Source organism: Sciurus vulgaris, assembly GCF_902686455.1.
Source record: "Sciurus vulgaris genome assembly, chromosome: 16".
Taxonomy (NCBI): Eukaryota; Metazoa; Chordata; class Mammalia; order Rodentia; family Sciuridae; genus Sciurus; species Sciurus vulgaris.
Window position 1 is genome coordinate 60,840,949 of NC_136477.1, and position 23,578 is coordinate 60,864,526.

The following is a 23,578-nucleotide window of genomic DNA, read 5'->3' on the forward strand; positions in this document are numbered from 1 at the left end:
AAGAAATAAAATAAAATGAAAAGGGCTGGGGATTTGGCTCAGTGGTTAAGCACCCCAGGGTTCAGCCTGTAGAACCAAAAAAAAAAAAAAAAAAAAGATTCGAGAAAATTTGGATCCTATAAGGAAATACTCAGGTTCAATGAAAGAGTAGGATACTAACTACATATTTATGATACTAATAACGTACACCTTGTGTGTAGGCATGGATGCAAAATCATATATAGATGCAGATATATAAAAGAGATGGGTCTGAGTGTTTGCCATGATTATTCCTAAATAATGGAATTATTAGGAAATTTCTTTTATCTTTGGTATTGGTGTACACTTTCCGGCCATCTAGAATGAGTAATTACTAGTTTATTTTAAAATGCTGCCTTTTACTTGAAAAGATTACCTAAAGGTTTCTAGAAGTTCTGACTTTAAGTAAATGAACAGCAAATGCTTCAGAGACCACCAGGAACACACCCTGCCATGGAACCAGTTGGTCACTGTAAGAGAGAGAAGGCACAGCATGGGTTTCCAGGGGGTGTCTCAGTAAGAGGACACCATCAAGGGCTTTTATAGCACTTGGACATATGTCAGATATCTTTAGGTGATTTGGGAAAGGGCTCAAGAAGCAGACCTTTGTTCTGCACTGGATGCTGTTAAGAAGCGGAGGTAATTCATTGCTCGCATAGCCTAATAAATCTTTATTTATTTCTTTATTTTAATGAAACCCAGGGCCTTATGCGTGGCCCACCACTGAGCTACACTCTCACCACCTAATAATCACAACTGGAACACAGGAAAAACAAAGCAACATCAAAACTACAAAAGGTAGCTTTGTCAACATTCTTCACCTCCAGGACAGGAGGATGTCTGGTCTGGATAATTTTCATGTCATGTTTGCAGTAAGACATGGTTACAAGGTCTTCTTTTTGTCCTGAGCCATCGCCAAGGTACTAGTGACACAAGATCTCAATGGTATTGCAGCCAGCTCCTAATGATAAGGAATCAATGTGCCGCTAGAAATATTGAGAAACTCCGGGCACGGTTGGCACAGGCCTATAATCCCAGCAGCTTGGGAGGCTGAGGCAGGCGGGTCGCAAATTCAAAGTCAGTCTCAGCAATAGCGAGGCCCTAAGCAACTCAGGGAGACCTGTCTCTAAATAAAATACAAAACAGGGCTGGGGATGTGGCTCAGTGGTTAAGTGCCCCTAGGTTCAATCTCCAGTACCCACAAAAAAAAAAAAAAAAAAAGACATATCATACAAATGAACACGTACCGAAAATACAGATAAAACTAACAAACATCCCACGTTACTCTTGACAAGTCCATACAAAAGGCAAGAGTTGATACCTAGCCCCAAACACCTATAACATAAAAGAAACTTAAGAACGGGGAAAAGGCAAAGATAACATCTACAACTCCTTTCCACGGTTCAGCATAAGCAAAGCCAAACAAAAAGAAAAGGAGGAGGTAACCATAGCATAATATTAACACTTGGAGTATATATGGCGTTACAAATGTAACTTTTGAAAAGACAGCACACGAAATTCTGGATGGTTTCATCTTGCACACTGAAGACCCCTTCTCTAATGAATCTCATTGTAAGAGGCCAGAATTCGGAAGTGCAGGCAAGATGTGTCTCAAAGAGCAAGAAGTCCCCATCCTGAAGCGCGACTTGCTTCCTTGGGGACTGGCCTGGATTGTGATGAAATTACAGGTTCTTGGGTGACTCCTCCCCTCCATCCATTCACTCACTGTGACCCAAACTATGGAGAAGGAGCAAGCTCTGTGCTCAGTGCAGGAGGTTCATGAAGGTTGCCCCAAAGGGCAACAGCAGGGTCTCCCGCGTGAGCAGCCTCCACGGGTGGGATACGACCGCCACTACAGGGGAATTCTATGCAGTAGACACCTTCCTTCCCCCATGTCCCATCACAGGGCTGCAGGTACTCTGCCACAGCAAGGAAACTAAGCAGGCTGTACTGAAGGAATCACAGACCGGGTGAGTTGCGCCGAACAAAACAAGACCAGGAGAACCAGGACCTTGCAGCTCTTAACTTTTTAAATTTTTTTGGGGGGGGGCGTGGCTTACGAGGGATTGAACTCAGGGGCCCTGAACCACTGAGTCACATCCCCAGTCCCCTTTTATTTTTTGTATTTAGAGACAGGGTCTCACTGATTATTTAGGGCCTCACCAAGTTGCTGAGGCTGCCTTTGAGCTCGCGATCCTCCTACCTCAGCCTCCCGAGCTGCTGGGATTACAGGTGTGCAGAACTTCTCAACTCTTGTTTTTAATTTAGGCCTCACGGCAGGGGTTGGGTATGGTATAAAAGGAAAAAGACGGATTATCCCCTAACTGCTAAGCCTCTGGTCCTTTCCCAAAGACAATTACCATGCTCTGTACACATGCACACCTGTAGTGATCCACTCATTAAAAAACATAAGTGGGGCTGGGTGTATAACTCAGGGGTAGAGCCCTTGCCTAGCATGCACCAGGCTCTATGTTTAATCTCCAGGACAGGAAAAACAAACAAAACGTAAAAACGTCCATGGCAACTCATTATATACACTGACACCTTACTTGGCCCCAATAATATTCACTCATTCCTTCAATCTTATTGAGCAACTAATAAGCACTATTCCAGAAGCTGTCAGGGGATCAAAACAGACAAAATTCTTGCCTTCAAGGACTTAATCTCTCTCAGTGGTCCATTCCATATCAGCATAGAAACAATAACTCATTATTTCAATAACTGCATATTCACTCCATCGTAAGCGCACAGATGGTCCCGGACATTAAATGTTTTCAAAGATATTTTGACTTTGCAATGATTAGAAGGAGGCAACACATGTAGTGGAAACTGTACGTAGAATTCTGGCTTCTCCCAGGCTAGCCATATGTTGGGTGGCAGCAGCAAACTGCAGCTCTCTGTCAGTCACGTGGTCACCAGGGCGATGTATGAGGATGTTATGTAGGTCAGGCGTATCAATAAATTTGATAAATCAAACCCAGGGCTTGCACATGAGAGGCAGGCATTCAAGTGTGTTCCACATTGAGCCACATGCCCAATCCCTCACCTGCATTTTTCACTTGCAATATTTTCAACTTAAAATGGGTGGATGGGGATAACCCCAGCTCCATTGCAAGTCCAGAAGCATCTATATATTGCACATGTTAACCAGACCCTTATGTGGGGGGTGCTTAGTGTGTGTTTTCCACTTAACACATTCTTTCATATAAGCACTGCTCTTACAGAATCCTCTTCTTTTACAAACAAATATTTTGGCCCGAACTCTGAACAGCTGTCTAAAACATGTTATTCTACACCAACATTGTATTTTGAAAACTGTTGCACTGTGTGACTTATTTTGCACTTAACAACATCCAGAAAACCACATCAGAAAAAATATAATCATCCTCAAAGTGCTTAACCAAGTAAAGAATCTAGTTGATTATTTGTAACAGTTTAGCAGATTATGTTACAGTTTTTCAGAGCCTAAAAGGAAGTAAAAGTGATAGTCAATCCTCTTTTTTTTTTTTTTTTTTTTCCCTCCTTCCAAATCTTAGGTATGGTGCTACTTCCAGCTGGTTTTCAGACAATTTTAAAATTAACTTAGAAGTTTCCCTAATCCTTAAAAGTCAGCCACTGCTTTGCCAAGAGAAACAGCTCCTACTGAACAAATCAGATTTCACTAAATGCTTGTAATTTCAAATGTAGACGTTTGGGGCTGTGTGTGTGTATGTGTGTGCACATATACATGCATGTAAGCAGACATTTGTAGATGGTCTTTGAGCAACTTCCTAAGAACAAACAAAACACAGGAGTCTATACTGATTTATGAAACAATACCCCATCTACTCTATTTTTTTTTTTTTTTTGAGCACATACTATGTGTGGCAGGCCCTGCCCGGATTTAACTTCACACAAAACAATCCATTTTAAAGATGTGGAAGCTGAGGCTTGGAAAAGCGTAGGTACTTTCCCAAGTTCATTCAATCCCTGAATGATAGAGCTCAATGTAAACGCAGATGGCCTGTGCTTTAAATCTGTCTCGCTGGTAAGACACTGTTGTTGTTTTCTGCCAAAGGCCTCTGATAATAGATGCTTATAAACTGTACTATTCACTTTGTATCTATGACTGTATAACATACCATGCAGGATTTATACAGGATAACTTGGGAATTCTGTAAATACTGGACTCCAGATTCAACTCACATCTATCTGACTCTATGGTTAGAGGTAAATGAAGCCTGAGAAGTTCTGCTGCTTACTTTCTGCAAACAAGCAGGGATAAGAACTTGAGCTGTGGAGTGATACTGCCTAGATTCAAATCCCAGCATGGGAGGCTCACCTGTAATTCCAAGTTGAGGCTGAGTCAGGAGGATCCCAAATTTGAGCCCTGCCTCAGTAACTTAGGCACTAAGCCGTGACACACTGTTTCAAAATTTTTAAAAAATAATAAACATGACTGGGGATGTGGCTCAGTGGCAAATTGGCCCTGGGTTCAATCCCTGGTACAAAAAAAAACCCAACAAATCCCACTGTGGTTACATGGTAGCTGTGGACACTGGACCAGTATCACTGCGCTTCTGTTTACCTGTGGAGTGGGGTTGTTTCTGGCTGTGTATATTAAAAGGATGACATGTGTAAAGAACTACAAACAGTGCCTGGCCCATACTTAGAAGCTCCTCAACAGAACTACCATCTCAAGTGTTCGGGTCCACACACAAAGAAAATCTCAAAGCACAATCCAGAATTCAAACATCACATATTGTCGAAATGGCCAATCATGGGGATTCATTTCTAGGAGAAAATTAAGGACAATGTTCACCTGGGGGGTAACTGGAGTAATTGGGGGACTCCAAAACTCCCATCCAAAAGCTCCTCAAGCCAAGGTCTCCAATAACCTCCCAGCCGCTGATGTGGATCCACTCTGCTCCTGGCAGACAGGAACAATTGCCAAGAGTTACATTTCCTGTGAGTGGGCAGGGAAGCCATGGAAACCAGAGCCATGGGTATTTGGGGCATCCCGGGTGACATGGATCTCTCTCCGCTTCAAAGCAACCTTCTAGTAAATGATTCCCAATCAAGGGGGGCAGGGACAGCAGGTACCCAAGCAGGAAAGCAAGGTCTGGGGTATCTTCATCCTCCCTTTCCAATATTGGGCACCTCCTGAGGCTCAGGACCTGGACAGAAGGATGGCTGTACAATAGGACTTTGTATAAAGGCCTCCCCATTCCAGTCCCTTTCCGTTTTCTCGAGCTGAGCCCGGCTTTATGCACAAACCACACTCTTAAGGATGCTCAAAAGACAGGCTCTTGGCGGGCTGGGTGGGCCAACAGTTCACGAAGCGGCTGCAGGCCAGTCGAGTGGGGACCGCGGGAACGGGAGGCAGCAAGAAGGACGGGATGCTGGCTCCTAAGCCACAGGAAACCGTCCTCCAATCGGACCGGTCCCCAGGCAGAGGAGCCTGGAGCGCACGCCTCCCTCCACCTGCCCAGGCCGCTCGCTCAGCTGTGCGCCGCGCGGCTCGCCCGGAAAACATGGCTGGCTGGAGCCTCCGCGGCGCGAGCCAGGCGCGGGAGCGTTTTGGGGAGGGACGCGGCCGCCAGCTGGCAGAGGTGGGAGGTGGGGAACTCGGACGCCTGGCAGGAGGCGAGCGCAGCGCGGCGCGTTCCAGCTGATCCCCGGCGCGGCCGCTTCCTTCCCTCTCCTCTCCCTCTGCGCCGTCCCCGCGTCCCCTCTGCCTCAGCCTACTCAGCATCCTCCCTCCTTCCCCTCCTGCTGCTGTCACTCCCAAGGACAAAACCCGCGGGACCGTCCGCTCACCTGCCAGCGGTTACCTGCGGCGCGAGGTCCCTCTCGGTCACGGTCACTGCCGGCGCCAGGCGCTCACTCAGCCGCCCGCCCGCCTTATCCCCGCGCGTGTGAGCGGCACGGCGGCAGCTGCTCCTTTTATGGGGCCCCAGGCCCGAGACACAGCCCGGGCGCCCCCATCCCCCGCTCGGGCGGCAGCAGCCGCGTCAATGCAAGCTATTCACACTCGGGGGCTGCAGCCCGGAAGCCTCCCCCACCCCGTGCACGCTGGCCCCTTCCACTCGGCCTTGGGCAGGGATGCGGGGAGGGATCAACGTGGCTTTCTGGGCACCCACTAGGGAAAGGGGTCACGTGACCCTAGCCCAGGGTAGACCAGGGCCCACTGAGTTGCTACAACCTTGGAAATGGACCCGGAGGTGCCAATCAGAAACACTGGAGTATCGGGTACACTCTGAAACTAAGCAGGAATAAAGCTGGACCTTCAATCACTATCATCATCGTTTTACTTATAATAATTATTAAACAGCACCTGCCATTTTTTAAAGCGATTACTATGAGCCCCGATTTCTTTCTTTCTTTCTTTTCTTTTTTTTCTTGCGCAGAGCACTTTGAAAGCCTTGTGCTATTCCAGTCCACCCCACCCCCACCCCCGACTTTGGTTAATACAAATCCCATCACACTACAAATCCTTCCCAGTGGAAACCTACACTGGCTCCCATTCCATAGGACAAAAACTTGGCACCTTAGGTCATCACTCAGGGACTCTGAAATATCTAACAGGGTTATCCTAGCACGTTCTCCAGCCCAGAGCTGATGCATCTCACCCTCATCCACCCCAGAAATGGGTCAACTATTTGCTTTCCTTTTTAAAGCTCAGAAAGACCATGTTCAAAGAGGGGGAAGAAACTGCCAAGTCGCCTCAGCTAAGAAATGCTCGATAAAGTCCAGGGTCAGTCCCTGCCCAAAGTCTTCCACCTCGGTTGCTCGGTACTACTACCACTGGTAAACTTTTAATGCCAAGAGAGGTCCTTGCCCTTCTGAGTTTCAGAAGATATTTTATCTCAGTCCTTGGCAAGATATTTTTGCCAAATATATCAGGATGGTTTCCTGTGGCTCCAGTGATATTTTTGCCAAATATATCTTTTGGAAGATATTTTATCTCTTCTTTGGCAAGAATAAAATCTGGAAAAAAAAAACAAAAAACAAAAACAAAAAACTTGGGATCCCTAGGCCAAGAAAAAAAAAAAAAACCTCATAAAGTCCCTTTCAAATCTGTCACCTCTGGTCAGCTATTTCTTTGGATTCATATACAATTTTAGTCTAATTTCAGGTGGAACATGGCAATCGGGCAAGGGGCATTTCACGGGGAAAAAATCAATTGACTAACTTGGGATGGCCCCCAGCATGCTCACATGCTCACTGCTTGGAATAGATAATCATCTCCCAGGAAGGAAGTCAAAAAGCAAAGATTTGATGTACTTCACCTAATATTCAAGTGATTTTTTTTCCCCATCTGAATTAGAGAAGCACAGGACAATAAATTTCACATAGAAGACTAAAGCAGACCTCCCTTCAAGGCTGAGGAAATGCATTAGCTAGACGAGCAAGAAACCTAACATCATGTTTCTTCTTCTTTTTTTTTTTTCTTAAGGCAGGACTTGACCTCAGGGGTTCCCCCAAAGCAAAGCTGGGGCCCTTTTCTCTAAGGGGAGCTCATGGGAAGACTCGATAAGCCATATTCTTCTAAGATGCAGAAGAGGGAGGTGTGAGCTGGTAGGGAGGAGGCAGGAGGCAGGGAGATATTCCTATCGGAGTGAAAGTGAGTTTCAATTGCGAATAATTACATAGGTCATTCCGTGTGTACCATGGAGTAGGACATTCCTGCTGAGAGGCTGAGTGTTAGAAGCAGAAAGCCTGTAATTAGAAGCCCTCAAGTACCCACCCTCTGATGAAGAGGACTTAAGTGCTGTCTGCTCAGGTAATCACGCTAAGAGAGCATGCATGTGCGTGTGCTGTGCGTGTGTGTGTGTGTGTGTGTCCCTATTACCCATCTGTCCCTATTCCCAACATTAACATCTAACTATGCCAAGTCTTACAAGCTTCGGGGGGATGGGAAAAGGAGAATGAAAAGCAAACACACACACACACACACACAAAAAGATCCACTTGACAGAACTGTAAAGAAAGAGATATTTGATGCCCATTCCAAAGAAGCTTGCCTATAACTTGGGGGCAAGAGGATGGCTTAGCCTTCCTTTCCAAACGGCGGGCCAAATCCCTAACCACTCGCACTTTCTGAGCTAGGCGACCTTTTAGTTTATTTGTCCCTGGTGGTCGATTTTCTTAGAAGCGGTCTCAAAGCTTCGGAGAAGTGTCACAGGGAACAGAAAATAAGGACTTGATGGGGAATGCATGATTTTGTCTATTTCGCTCCTATCTATTAAAATGGGTTTCCTCTGAGCAAATCTACCTTTCCTTGGGCCCTGATTCTCTGACTTGCTTGTTTTGAGAAGGCGCCGCCAAAAACTGAAATCTGCTTCTGCCTATAGGAGACAGTTTGGAAAATAAAAATACCACAGCTGCTCCTGACCTGAACCCCATCCAACCTGGATCAGATGCCTGTCTGAAGCCTCGGAAAGGGTTATGAGGTGAATGACAGAAGCTTTGTGTGATATACAGATTATTTTTGGTCTCCAGTTCACAGAATAGGAACGTTGTAAAATTCTTCGGGAGAGGGGATCAGCTCCTCAGGCATCCTGGGATGTTTTGGTTGGTCTGTTCAGTCAGTAAATCTGAGAGAGATTAGTACCCGCCTCAAATATAAATAGCTGGTGTGATGCTCCCATGAAAGGGGGAAAAAATTCACTTTCAGCCTATCATTCCATCAAAAAAGAAAACAACCGCTTTTGTTTCTGAGCCCCTCAAGATGGGTGGGAAAAGGGTGATCCAATCCACCAGCACCTCATGGAATAACGATCTTAAGTCATTCAGCTGAAATCTGAGAGGCTAAAGGCACTTTCTACCTCAAACTCACTGGCCACCAGAATTCTTTTTCTCTGCAGTAGGTATGAATAGCTTCCCACTTTATAATCACGGGTGTTTATTTTTAAGTGTTAACTTTATGACCCTGACATCAAACAATAATTCAGTTTACCTTTGACTTTTTTTTTCCTTCAAAATTACCTCCTGCAGCCGGGCCCACTGGAACATGCTGTCATCCCAGCCACTCAGGAGGCTGAGGCAGGAGGAAGGAGAGTCCAAAGCAGCCTCAGCAACCTTAGCGAGGCCCTGAGAAACTTAGAGAGACCCTGTCTCTAAATAAATATTTTTAAAAGGCCTGGGGATGTGACTCAGTGGTTAAGTGCCCCTGGGCTTAATTCCTGGATAAAAAAAATTTTTTTTACTTCCTGTGGCCCTTTGTTCATTCAACACAATTTTGGAGCACTCGCCTGAGTGTGGTTGCTGTTCTAACAAGGGAGGAGGCATCAGGACAGACAAAAGGCCCTGCCTAACCAGAGATGACACACCTGAGCTGATCAGTTGCAATGGATGAAGAGTCATCCACAAGGGAAAGGCAGGACAACAGGAAAACACAATTAATGATAAGCCTCAAATAAATCAGTGTGGTTTGAGTTTATGCTGTCCATTTCTTCTATTGACTTTCTAAAGTGTTTTCGTCCTGTACTAGAGGACTGGGCTCAGGAACTCACACAATGCTAGGCAAGAGCTATCCCACAGAGCCACATCCTCAGCCCTTTGTATTTGGAGACAGGTTCTCCTTAAGTTGCTTAGGGCCTTGCTAAGTTGTTAAGGCTGGCCTTCAACTTGTGATCCTCCTGCCTCAGCCTCTGGAGTCACTGGTACTACAGGCATGCCCCACCATGCCTGGCTCTTAATGTTTTTTTGTTTGGTTGGTTTCGGTATTGGGAACTTAACCCAGGGATGCTTAACCACTGAGCCCTGCCCCTTTTTAAATTCTGGACAGAACTCACTAAGTTGTTTAGGGCCTGACTCATTTGCTGAGGCTGGCCTCGAACTTGCCATCCTCCTGTCTCAGCCTTCTGAGCTGCTGGGATACAGGCACGTGCCACTTTGCTGACTCTAATTGGTTGGAATATAAATTTGGTAACCAAATTGACAGGGATGAGCATATTTAGCCCTCGACTTTGAGTTGGCTGTACTGTGTAACGGTCCTGCTGCGCCACACTTGCTCTGCGACCCTGCTTAAGTGATTCAGTTTGGCTCATTATCAGTTTTGTATTTTTTAATGGAGTAATAGGAATACTTTCCTTGAGATATTGTTGTAAAATTAAATGAGATCGAGCTGGGGAGATAGCTCAGTAGAGTGCTTGTCTTGCAAGCACAAGGCCCTGGGTTTGATCCCCAGTACCACAAAAAAAAAAAAAAAAAAAAAAAAAAAAGAGAGAGATCATTTAGGCAAATCATTTGGCTGAGAGCAATGTTTTTCAACCTTTTTCCAATGACTACTCCCACCAGTGAGTTTTCTAGATCTCTCCTCGGGAATCATCCCCAACTTCCAATGAAAACTTAATACTTTGATGTACTGTGTATCTGTGTAGGTATTGTATGTCTGCGCTTTATACACGGCACATAGTAAGATTTTTGCACTCCCCAAGAACTGGTGGTCACCCCCCACCCCACCGAGGTGACATTGCTTTCCATGGACAATCCATGAGCAATGGTCTGCACACACTCCTTGGTCCGTTTTAGCAAATATGATGGTGATAAGAAAAATTAAATAAATATGGTTTTATGACCCCAAAGAAGGGTGGGGTCAATTGTGGCAAAAAGATGACAAGGGGCACATCAGCTTGATGCTCAGGAAGTCAAAGCTTGAACCCAGAGGGACAGCGGGCAGCACGTGGAAGCTGGGTAGGGTTGAGCAGGGACCGTGAAGACCTCAGTGGTAGGGAAAATGCAGACCCAGAGCACAGGGGACAGTTCTTACCTGGTCACCTCAGGCCACCTATCACTTGCAAGAAGAAACGAAGCAGCACCACAGGGCTCCAGGCCAGAGACCTCGGGACGCAGCTCTCCTTGCCAAAAACGCTATGTCCACTCTTCCCCTCACCCCTCCATCAAGTCCACAAACGTCTCGCTTCCCCTGCACAAATGGGCCCTTCCACTTTCTGCGTCGAAGGACAGGCTACAGCATAAACTCGGCATCGCTTCTAGTGCCAAGGTCATGATAGACTAGGAGGGACTGAGGAACCTTCCCAGACACGAACCTCCACAACCAAATAAAACAGGGGGCCCACAACCAAAAAAAAAATAGTTCATAGTGTAATTAACAGTACTGAGCCAACATTCATTTCCCAATCCCTGTCCCACAGTTACAAACGTTCATTTCCCGATCCCTGTCCCACGGTTACATAACATGTCAACATTACCTTGGGTGCCATGGGGCATGCCTGCCATCCTAATGACTCGGGAGGCTGAGGCAAGAGGATAGCCAGTTTGAGGCCAGCCTCAGTCACTTAGCAAGGGCCTAAGCAACTCAGTGAGACCCTGTCTCTAAATTAAATATAACAAAAGGGCTGGGGACATGGCTCAGTGGTAAAGCACCTCTGGGTTCAATCCTTGTGCCAAAAACTAACTAACAAAAAAAAAAAAAAAAAAAAAAAACAAGATATGTGGGAATGATACTATTTTTTTCTTTTTGCAACTTTCTTCTAGGTCTAATTATTTCAAATAAAAAGTTTTGTCGCATGGCAAATGTGCTCATTCAGTTCTCTCAACAGGTGCATCCCAAGGGCCTCTCCTCATGCTAGGCTCTTCCCAGAGGCTTGGGAATCAGCCAGAAAGAAATCAAGACAAAAATGAATACAATCATATTCCAGGGCTTTCTTCCTCCTTGGGAAATACATTATAGGCAGTACCTCCCGTAGGTGGTTATCCTTTTACTACAGGCACACCAAATTCCCATGCCCTCATATCTCCCCATGGGGTGTGCATTAGGCTGGCAGGGTGTGGCTCTCGTCCCCTGCCCTTCCCTCAGGGGATGAAAAGGAGAAGAGAGCTATTTAGTATGCTGCCTGGCACGTAGCCCTTGCCTAGAACAGTGCATGGCACATCCATAAGTAAGAGGAGGTGGATTTCCTAAAAAAAATCTGTGCCCTTGACAGATCCTGGCACAAAGTAGGTATTCAATTAATTAATGTTTCTTGCTTGCAATAACATGTTAGGGAACAGATGGTGTTCACATGGACTCTCAAATGCTCTAATGACATGTCATATCTAGTTCTGATGGGTAAGAAACTGTGTGTGTGTGTGTGTGTGTGTGCGTGTGTGTGAGAAAGAGAGAGAGAGAGAGAAATGTTATGTGAGAAAGTTAGTTAACTCATTTGGAGGAAATGGAAAGGAAAAACAGAGACCTGTACTATTATACCCCAATGGATCATAACACCTTCCAAAATAAGCTGGGGTTGAAAAGATTTCATCAACTTGCTTTAAAAGAGAAGAATGATCATCAAAAGAACAAATACCAAGAATTCCCGATCCTCCTTGGCCAGACATGAGCTCCTCACACAAAATTTAAAAAAATAAGTAAATAAAAAATAAAAAAGTTCTAAGGTCTTAGAAAGGCAGCATGCATTTGTGAATCTGAGTGGAATTACCTTTTTCTGGGCAGAGAACTCCCTGCCTGTCTTCATACCTTGAACCGCCTAATAAGTTTGTTCCTATGAAAGCAATGATAGCTCTGATTTCAGGCTCCGTTCTTGTAATGTATTTCCTAAGACTGGTCCTCTTCCAGGTGTCCCTTTATCTGTGAATGTCACCCCCATGCATCCCACTCTGGAAGCCAAAACTTGAGAGTTCACCCTGGGCAACAACTTCACTCCATCTCTGAATTCTGACAATTGTTGTCTCCTAAATAGATTTCATGTCCATCCGGTACTATGTCTACTGCCAATGTTCTCATCCACAACGACCTTCTGCCTGACAACTCTAATGGCTTTCGAGCTGGCATCCCTACCTATAATTCATACCACTCACAGAAGCAGAGAAATGTTCAAAAAAAGTAAAATCTGAGTCATTCCCTGGCTTAAGTTTCCAAAGAACAAAATTGTTCATTTGTCCTAAAAGGACATGCACGGTCTGGTCTCTGTCAACTCCTCATCGTTATCTCTGAGCATATCATTCTAGACCGTTTCTTCTCTACCCAAACTGGTCTTCATTCACGATTTCAAAACACTGGATGCTCTGACTACCTGGAGAGGGGGCTCTATCACCCCTCGGTCCACCTCTCCGTCCTTTGAATCTCAGCCTGAGTAGCACCTTCTCGGAAGGGTCCTCCCACAATCCCCCAGCCCCTGTGTCTCTGTGTCATCCCAGATGGCCCTTAATGAGCTCCATTTCCTTTTACTCAAAGTCTTACGAATTCTCCATGCAAAGCATGCAAAGGCTGGTTTGCAGGACCAGACAACCAGGGGAGTGACCTTCTGTCACTCCAAAGATTCCATGATAAAACATCCCACTCCACCTTGTTCCTGGACCTACTCTCTTGTCTCGCTCTTGGACCATCTGCTCTAGAAGAAGCCAGGTGTGAGACCAGCCCTGTGAAGAGCCACGTGTAGTAAGAGACTGAAGCCTCCTATCCAAAGCCACTTAAGTATCTCCTTCAGCCAGGACTGGCAGTGGCTGCAGCCCCGACCAACAGCCCGATCCACCTTCATCACAGTGCTTAAATCAGAAACACCCTAGGCTATTCCAGAACTCTGACCCTCGGACACAGTGTGAGCTCACACAGGCCCGCGTAGTTTCAAGGTGCTGGGTTTGGGGGTGATTTCTCACACTGCCAGAACCAGGTTCCAATCTCTGTCCTTGGGCACATCTCCTTTGGCAATTATGTATCGATTGACCTCAACTGATCAATGGGAGTCTGCTTAGTTTTGCATTAATACCCCACTATGGTATTTCCAGAACTTTGTGACCAGCCAAAGGTAGGCCCTCAAACGCCATGAGAGTTGAAGCCATTCCAGCCTTCCACTTGGAAGACTTTCCCTCAATAAACTTAATCACTTGTGTAAATGTTTTTGGTAGGAGTTGACATATGTAATGTGAGTCTTGAAATTACACAGTAATTAATAGGTGATAACAGGGAAGGGGTCCCCTAACCACAGCCCCATCCACTATTAATTTCACTCAGCAGTATGCCTTCAATAGGGACAGTTTGTGCCAAACGGCTTTCTACCCAAGAGTCAATTAATAACAATAAAATAGCATCTGATCCAGGTCTGGCCAGATTGTGTTCTTTCTGCTGTCTTCGTCTTGCAGGCCTAAGGAAGCCCCACAAGAACAGGCTTTCTCAGCCTTGAAGGGCGATTGCCATCTTTTTCTGTCTTCCTCAACACAAGAGAGAAGCATCATCAGTATCTGGTCAGGGAACCACCGGCCCCTCTGTCTGTCTAGAAGTTTCCATCTTTAATCGGTTTATTCCTCCTGGATGACAGACATTTTGCTGGCTTTTCCTCTGGAATGCTCTGTTAGTTGCAAGTGGGAACATTTTCAAAGGAAAATGCAGATAGTAAGTAGTACCGCAAAGAGCGCAGACAGGCCACGGAGGCGCACTGTGTCATCAGGCTGAATGACAGATTTTATTTCTCCTCAGACCCTTCCCTCTCACCCACTTCCTGAAATCCAGGCTTGTGGTTAGAGAAAGCCCCAGTTTCGCTTCCAAGAAACACATGAGTTTTAGCCAACATGTCCAAGGGGTTAGCTCTAGAGGGTAGGGTTTCCCAGGTTTCTCTGAATATAGATTTTCGACTGGGGTGCTTGCTAAGAACTTTGCATGCTGTTGTGGTCTTGACCTGGAATGTCCCTCGAAGTCTCACAGGTACAGAGGGGGGATTCTTTAGGCAATGACTGGATCCTGATGAAGCATTAATCCATCTGATGGCTTCATTCAGCTGAATGGAACATTGGAAGAGGGGACTGATGGGAAGGAGGAGATCACTACAGGCCCCCCCGGAAGGGTCGATTCTTCTCCCCAGCCTCTTCCACTCTCTCTCCTCCCTATGAGCTGAGAAGCTTTCCTTGGTCACCATGGCTTTCCGCCATGATGTTCTGCCTTGGAGTCAGCCAACCAAGAACTGAACCTCTGAAACTCTGAACCAACCTAAGTTTCTCCCCCTTGATGTTGTTCACATCAGGTATTTTGGAGATAGCAACAAGGAGTTCACTAACACACAGGTTTTGTACCCCTTCCGGATCTGGGGAGTCAGAAATCCCAGAGGAAAAGCCTAGGAGTCTCTATCTTACCCACTAACATGAAAAATGGATTCTCTCACGAGACACAAAAGCTCATGTGTGACCCAAAAGCATTGCTTGCTAAGAACTCACACATGCAAATGTTGGTGCTGATACAAAGGACAGAAAGCGGGACAACCATGAACTTCTCAAAGAAAAACTACCTGAGGAACTTGATTCTTCAAGTATCACTACTCTGGCAGATGGGGCTTCTCACCAAGGCACCAAAAGGGCCAATGACAACCTACATGCTCCAGGAAGTTCAAATCCTGTTCCGAAAGAGGAGGTTAAAACAAAACAAAGTCATGCCACGATGACAATAATACTCCTCTTGGAGTCACTTTCCTTGGTGATCTCACAAACAAGAGACCAGTTTTAATATCACCTTGAAAAGTATTTTTCAGAAGGTAGCATTGGGGGGACATGAATAGAAAGCATTTATGGTCTGTTTTCTCCCATGTTGTTTATTGTTATCAACAAAGAAAGGACATTTGCCAAAGCAGAGGACGGAAAGGTCCTCTCACCTTTCTTAGCCATTCTTTTTTTATGCTATCATGGGTCATGAAGAAAGAGCACTTTTTTTTTGATCGTGCTGGGGTTTGAACCCAGGGTTTCATGCAATGCATGTGAAGTAAGCACTCTACCACCAGGCCCTAGCCCCAGTCTGTGAAAAAGCCATTTTTGATCCCAATTTCCAACCTACTTTTTTTCTTTTTCTTTTTTGGCACCAGGCATTGAAACCAGGGGCGCTTAGCCACCGAGCCACATTCTCAGCCCTTTTTCTATTTTATTTACAGACAGGGCCTCGCTAAGTTGCTGAGGCTGACTTTGAACTCGATCCTCCTGCCTCAGCCTCCCGAGCTGCTGAGATGACAGGTGTGGGTCACTGAGCCCAGCTCCAACCTACTTTTAAACAAACCTATCCAAAGAGCTGAAGGACATTTCCATGTGATTGATTCTGCAATATTTTCAGTTTTTAAAATACCAAGCATGAGCATGAAAACATTTATCCACCTAAAGACTTTAAAGTTTTAAATTTCCTTCTACTTTAATTTTTTCTTTGTTCTCTAAATGAAATTTGTCTCTAATATTCTTTATTGCTAATAGTCTAATAGTCCTGTGGTGCCTGCTGCTGTGCCACAGGATTTAATATCCATTCCCTTCTTTAAATTTGCCCCAAATCCCAACAAAGTAAGGATCGCTTTTTTTTTTTTTTTTTTTTTTTTTTTAACAAGTGATTGAACCCAGGGGCACTTAGCCACTGAGCCACATCCCCAGACCTTTTTATTTTATCATTTTTAATCTGAATTTGCTTAGGACCTCAATGAGCTGCTGGGGCTGGCCTCAAACTCACGATCCTCCTGCCTCAGCCTCCCGAGCCACTGCGATTACAGGTGGGCACCATCATGACCAGCGGCAGGAATTGCTGTTCTCTTTTTATGGAGCAGAACACGGAGGCCCAGAGAGATTACAAAAGTTGTCTCCGTTCGCATGGCTCCCGGGTAATAAACGAGAATTTAAAACACATCTGGCTTCAAAAGTTATTTGTTAGCAGAATACCAAATCCCAAATATCTAGAATAAAATAATATCTTCCCGAGGTGATAGTAAAAAAAAAAAAAAAAAAAATGCTGTTTTAACACAAATACATAGAGGATTCTCTGGTACATATCAGTGTTGATTTTCTATCACTTCAGTGACAGTGACATTTCACTGCCACTAAATCTGTCTCTTTTACATTAAGTGTTCCATATGTTGGTGCAGTGAAAAATGGAGTCCTAACACTTACTCTATCCTTAAACAAGGTGAGAGTGATTCTAAGGGAAGTTTTAGGCTGTAAAGGAGCTCCTGGTTTTGTTTTGCTTTTTAAAAAGGAGCACCTGTAAACAATTTAATAGGACTGGAGTAAATGGGATCTGTTTCCACGGGTGGAAACAAAGCCTAGGTCATCAGGTCTGGAAAGATGAACGAGGGGACACAGGGAAGAGACGACACTGGCAGTCAGCTCACTGAGGATGCTGGCCGCCACAGGAGGCGCTCCTGGAGATGCAGGAGGCTGGCTGGAGATCTCCGAACCCTGGGTGGCGAGTCGGGGCGGGGCTCCTAAACTAGCTGATTTGAATATCCAGAAAGTGATCCCTGGAGATGAACTTTTGCGTCTGTCCTCCCGGAAGTCCACGTCATGCAACCCTTCATGCCTTCAGGAATGCTTTTGGACGCATCAGGATAAAAACAAGCTATTTCACAGCACCAAAGGGTCACAACTGATAGATAAGGTTCTTCTAGTTCTTTTATGGACTCTCTCCCTGAGGTTTCTATGAAGCCTTCAGCGGGGTGCGGTGGCGCACGCCTGTAAATCCCAGCAGCTCCGGGAGGCTGAGGCAGGAGGATCTCGAGTTCAAAGCCAGCCTCAACTTAGCAAGGCCCTCAGCAACTCAGTGAGACTCTGTCTCTAAATAAAATATAAAAAAGGTCTGGTGATGTGGCTCGGTGGTTAAGCACCTCTGGGTTAGATCCCTAGTACCCCCCCCCCCAAATAATAATAATAACAATAAAGCCTTCATACCTCTAGGTAGGAAAAGTTTTATAGATCCTTGAACACTACTAAGAAAACTTGGAGAGAATAACAATGTTCTCTTTCTCCATTTATAACTCCTCCCCTATTTGGGCTTGGGGTTTCAGAAGAGATCATTTGCAAAGGCATTTTGAAAGCTGCCCCAACCCCACTGGATTGCTGTGCTCTGTCCCTTGTCCTAAGTACTAGGCACCTGGAGATGGTACTGCCAGGGCAGGTGGAAGTAAAGACTCCCTCGGGACTTAAGTGGAAGATACTAGCAAATATCCAAAGCTTAAGAAATGATGGACAGTTTCACAGAAATTTTTCTCATATTTCTTGGTCAGCCCTGTGCCCAGCAAACAACTTGAGGATGTATTTAAAAGGCTGAAATGTGACATGGTTTGTTTATTGTTTTTAAAGATATAACAGCTGATTGTAAAGGTTAGATTTATTTATTGTGCAAAGTTGGGTCCAAGATGACTTTTCTTTTTCTTTTTTTTTGGCACCAGGGATTGAACCAGGGGCTCTTAACCACTGAGTCACACTCCCAGCCCTTTTTATATTTTATTTAGCGACAGGGTCTCACTGAGTTGCTCAGGGCCTCGCTAAGTTGCTGAGGCTGGCTTTGAACTCAAGATCCTCCTCCCTCAGCCTCCTGAGCCCCTGGGATAACTGGTATGCTCCACCTTGCCTGAAGCTCCTTCTTGACATAAACCATACTTTAATTCAGAATCTACGGTTTCCCATTTGGCTTATTCGAAATGGAGTGAAATGTAAAGACACTTGCAAAGCAATTTAAGTGCTTTAGAGTTTTTATGACTTCTTTTTATATTTTACCGACTTTACCCACACCTAATTTAATAGCAATTTTTAAGCAACCAAACTTTATCACGTCTTCCTAATGGATTCAAATGAGTTTTCAAAGAAGCAGCCACTGTCTTTCACCCTCACTGGTTTATGTAATATTTAATTAAAGTATGTTAGTGTAGTAATGAGGTAAACAGGTATAGGCAACAGGGGGAGAAAACAAGAGATTAGTGGGAAGCCTGCGCCCCTTGGTGGGACATTAGTGAGCGGGTTCGCCCGCTGGCAGGTGCTTCTTGCCTCCAGGTACTCAGGGTCTAGTGGCGTCTCCTCCAACACTACACAGGCTGACTCCATGCTGCAGAAATGATGCAGTGGGGTTGCTGGAAGGAGTTCCAAAAAGACACTGCAACTGCAAACTGGCTCTCCCTTGGGTCTCCTGCTCTGGGAAAGCCAGCTGGCATGTCCTCAGGTCACTCAGGTAACCTAACGACCGACAAGTCCACATGGCCAGCCGGAACTGACCAGGCACACAAATGAGGCATATTAAGGGTTCCTCCAGTCCCTAGCATGCCTTTGGAAGACAGCAGCAACACAGGCTGACACCTCAGCTGGACACTTTTCTTTTTGTACATGGTGTGGAGTTTCACTGGCCGTGTGTTCATATATGAACATAGGAAAGTGACGTCCATTCATTCCACTGTCTTTCCCATTCTCATCCCCCCCTTCCCTTCATTCCCCTTTGTCTCATCCAATGAACTCCTATTCTCCCCACCATTATTGTGAGTTAGCATTCACATATCTGAGTGAACATTCCACCTTTGGTTTTTTTGGGATTGGCTTATTTCACTTAGCATGAGAGTCTCCAGATCCATCCATTTACCAGCAAATGATATCATTTCACTTCTTTAAGGCTGAGTAATATTCCATTGTGTATATAGACCACAGTTTCTTTATCCATTCTTCTGTGAAAGGGCACCTAGGTTGGTTCCAAAGCTTAGCTGTTGTGAATTGAGCTGCTGCAAACACTGATGTGGCGGCGTCACTGTAGTAGTGAGCTGTCCACACAGAAGCAACTTGGAGTCACTGCTTACTAGGATCTGACCACTGTGCCAAGCCTTGCTATGCACATGCATTATTACCCTGATGATAAGCCTTTATATTCCGCAGTGTCACTTACTGCTAAGGCCAGTGCTGGGCTGGGGGTGCAGCTCCGTCGCATGCTAAGCATGTCCAAAGCCCTGGGTTCCATCCTTAGCACGATGAAATTCCACCGACAATGGAAAAGACCTATAAGGTAGGTACGAGTGCCTGGCATTTGGGAAAATATACTCAATGCAGCTTCCAGCGAGAGCGCGTAGAGCCTCACTGAGCCTCGCTCACGGGGAGGCTGGGCTCCCGGAGCAGCAGACGCAGCTCCGGGCTGGACTCCTGGATACCCAGGCTTTTGCATTTACCCTTTTCCACCGCTTCCCTTCTCTCAAAGCCATCCTCCAGGAGAGGTCAGGGAAAGCCAGTGACTCCATGAATCCTGGACCATTTCCCCCGCCTCCGAAAATAGATCACCAATCTTTTAAGAGAAAAAAAAAAAAAAAAAAAAGAGCGAATACATCTATTTTGAAGATTCTTTCCTCCCTTTCCCAATCTCAGTGTGCTTCACAAGTGCCCTGGTTTTGGTATTTCCACTGCCATCTTCTGCCCCTGTTCTTGGCCTCCTTCCACATCTAATTCTGATTTTCCTTGTTCGCTGAATAGATCGAGCCAAGGCAAAGAGACAATTAGATGGCATGAGAATGAATGAGATTTCCTTTTGTTTTGTAAAGAAAAAATCCCTTATAAATAACTCTCTGCAGAAATCTCGAAATAACTGTGGACAAAGAATGGTCAATTTACAACCCTAACAATCTCAAGACCAAATAAAATAAAATAAAAATAGTAGGCCATGCAAGCACTATTCCTGAATCCCCTGGGAAATTAAAAATAGGCATGGTCTCATCTCCTGTTAACGGCAACCTAAAGATTTACTTGCTTCACATGTTAATGTCCTAATAATGATTATAACCCCCAGCCGGGGTCTTTGGCAAGGGGATCACCTTTTAAAAGTGCTCTGAAATGGCCATCACTGATATTTTTTTGTAGTTGTAGATGGACATGATACCTTCATTTTATTTATCTATTTATTTATCTATTTATTTATTTATTTATGGGGTGCTGAGGATCGAACCCAGTGCTTCACACTTGCTAGGCAAGTGACCTACCCCTGAGCCACAACCCCAGCCCATCACTAATGTTCTGATCCTCATTAAATGCCTCTGGCAGAGTAAATTCATGGGCCCCTCCCTGCCTTCTAAGTTACCAATGGCAGACATGCACTGTTTCCACAGGCATTAGCCCAGTGAGGTGACAATTTCAAAATAGACATGAGCCACGAGGTTCCAGATCCAGAGTCCTGATTCCCCAGAGAACATGAAAATAGACCTGGGGCAAGGCCAGCTGAACTAGTGAGACGGGATGGATACTGGTCTGCTCTTCCCAAACGTGGACACTCACCAGCAGGCACCAACACAAGCCCCTGAGCACCTGAATGTGCACACACACGTGCACACAAATCATTAACGGGTGAAACACATCTCTAGTGACAAATGGTAAGAGAAAAAAAAATGTGCATGATCTTAAATACCTTTCTCATTCTTTCTCCTCATTAATGGATGCTGTGGCCTGTATCAGATGCAGCGGAAAGATCCAAAAGCAGTGGAGGACAAAGGAAAACACACCCAAGGGTCCAGGTGACCAGCAAGTGCACTATCAGCACTAGGCCACTTACCTTTAAGGGAGAAACAGACAATGGATTCCTACCCTGTCGAGGTGACTTTAAGTTCTCTCCCCTTTTTCTCCAGAACGTCCCCCCAACATCCCTGCATGACTTCCTGTTCTCACTGGTCTATTCTCTCCCGCAATGGCACCACCTTAGGGGTCCCTGGTTCAGCAGGACACTTCCCGCCCTCCCAGTCTCTCTACCACATGGCCTGAGGTGTTCTTTGCACAAAGAATGCTTATCTACTTCTTTAAAGCTCTTTTCATCTAAAGGCAAGCCTTGGGGGGTAGAGAGGAAGTCCCCCTGACATGCAAAAAGAATGGAACATCGGTTTAGTGACTCTCTATCTTATCTGTGCCTGGTTGAGGTTTGTCTGTTTATCCTAATTAGTGGATTTATTCAGTCCAACACTTACTGAGTACTGTTAGTTTTGTATTGCTGTGATCAAAATACCTGAAAAGAATTACTTAAGAGGAGGGTAAGTTTCTTCTGGCTCAGAGTTTCAGAGGTCTCAGTCCAAGCTGGGCTGAGCCCATGGCTCTGGGCCCAAGGTGAGGCAAGACATCATGGCGGCAGGGCACGGTGGAGGATTTTTACCTGGCTGCTCCATTGACAGCAGCCAGGAAGCAGAGAGGGGTCACCTGGAAAGATGACTCCTTCCGGGGCACACCCTCAGTGACCCACCTCCTCCAGGAAGGCCCCACCTGCCTACAGTTACCACCATTTAAAGGAGGATGGGCTGATTAGGTTCCAGTTCTCAATAATTCAATCCTCTCCCCTCTGAATATTCCTGCATTAAACAGAAGCCTCCGGGGACACCTCATAACCAGACCGTAACAAGTAGCTGCAGGTGAAAGACGCTGGAGAAATAGTTAAAGAGACCAGATCGTGGGCCGCGGCAACGTAGCCTTCCACATCTCTCCAGGCAGCATTGAATATTCAAGGGGTCAACAACAAACAAATAGTAACTTTTGCTCTCTATATATTTAGACATTCAGACTCCACTCCTTATTTTCATTTTCGGGTCCAATTTGACCCCACATTATTTCTTCAGTGTTTTGACTATCACAAAATAAGCACACCTCCCAAAATAAGAGTTTGAAAACATCATTAAATATCTAATTATTGGTAAAAATCCTGTCCCTGCGCCACCATCCACTCAAAATCACTTTGCAGAAGGAGGACTCCAAGTTTGAAGCCAGCCTCAGCAACTTATCAAGGCCCTAAGCAACTCAGTGAGACCCTATCTCTAAATAAAATAGAATAAGGGCTGGGGATGTGGCTCAGTGGTTGAGCGTCTCTGGGTTCAATCCCTGGAACAAGAAAAACAAAAAACAAAAACAAACAAACCAACCCAGGATCACCTTGGATGAGGTATCTCTAGACATTCAAGAGATCACTGAAGCCTGACAGCTTGATTACAAGCTTGAAAGAAAGAAAACTACCCAGAACACCCGAGCCAGAACTGCTCAGCTAAGATGCCTGACTCTCAGAAACACTGCATGATCACAAACACTTGTTATTGTTATTTAAAAAAGAAAGAAAGAAAGAAAGAAAAAGAAAGAAAGAAGGTGCTCCCATTTTTGTTTGTTTACTCTTGTTTTTGGGGATTAAACCCAGGGATACTTGACCACTGAGCCACATCCCCAGCCCTCTTTTGTATTTTATTTAGAGACAGGTTCTCACTGAATTGCTTAGGGCCTTGCTGAGTTGCTGAGGCTGGCTTGGAACTCTTCATCTCCTGTCTCAGCCTCCAGAGCCTGGGATTACAGGCGTGCACCACTGCACCTGGCTCACTAAGTAATTTACTTTCCAGATTAAATTGTGGCATGGAATGTAGTTTAATATTCACTTCGGACAATATTTCAGAGTTAGCAGACACAGTCGGCTAGGGCTGTGAGATTTGGAAAGAGAAAGACCAGAGGGTTGGAAACCAGCCTGAGGCATGTGACTTAGGCAGGTACCTAAAACCATCCTGAGCCTCAGTTCCCTGACAACCAGCATGACAAACAAGTGATTATCAGATGAGCTGACAGTGCCTGCCATACCAGCAAACAATAAGCACTCAATAAATGCTTACCACGTTATTGGTGAGAATGATTAGGATGACAACAAGTATGAGTCAGGCCTCGAACCCAAATCCAGCTGCCTCCAAAACTCGATCTCATATCACTAATCCTTTTTTTGTTTGTTCGTTTTGCGTACTTGGGATTGAACTCAGAGACACTTCATCACTGAGCCACATCCCCAGCCCTTTTTGATATTTTATTTAGAGTCAGGGTCTCACTGAGTTGCTTAGGGCCTCACTCAGTTGCTGAGGCTGGCTTT

At 45.3% G+C, this 23,578-nt stretch overlaps 1 protein-coding gene across 18 annotated transcripts in view; it reads right to left on the bottom strand.

The window, feature by feature from the left end:
- The window catches only part of MAGI1 (membrane associated guanylate kinase, WW and PDZ domain containing 1), a 692,610-nt gene that overhangs the window by 181,756 nt on the left and 487,276 nt on the right, over positions 1–23,578 (bottom strand). Inside the window, exon 1 of one of the 18 annotated variants that reach the window (XM_079114359.1) lies at positions 5,832–5,850. The exons of the other annotated variants lie outside the window; for them this stretch is intronic. The gene's annotated coding sequence lies outside the window, so the exon portion shown is untranslated. Of the gene's footprint in view, positions 1–5,831; positions 5,851–23,578 lie in introns of those variants that run through there. 18 annotated transcript variants of the gene reach the window in all.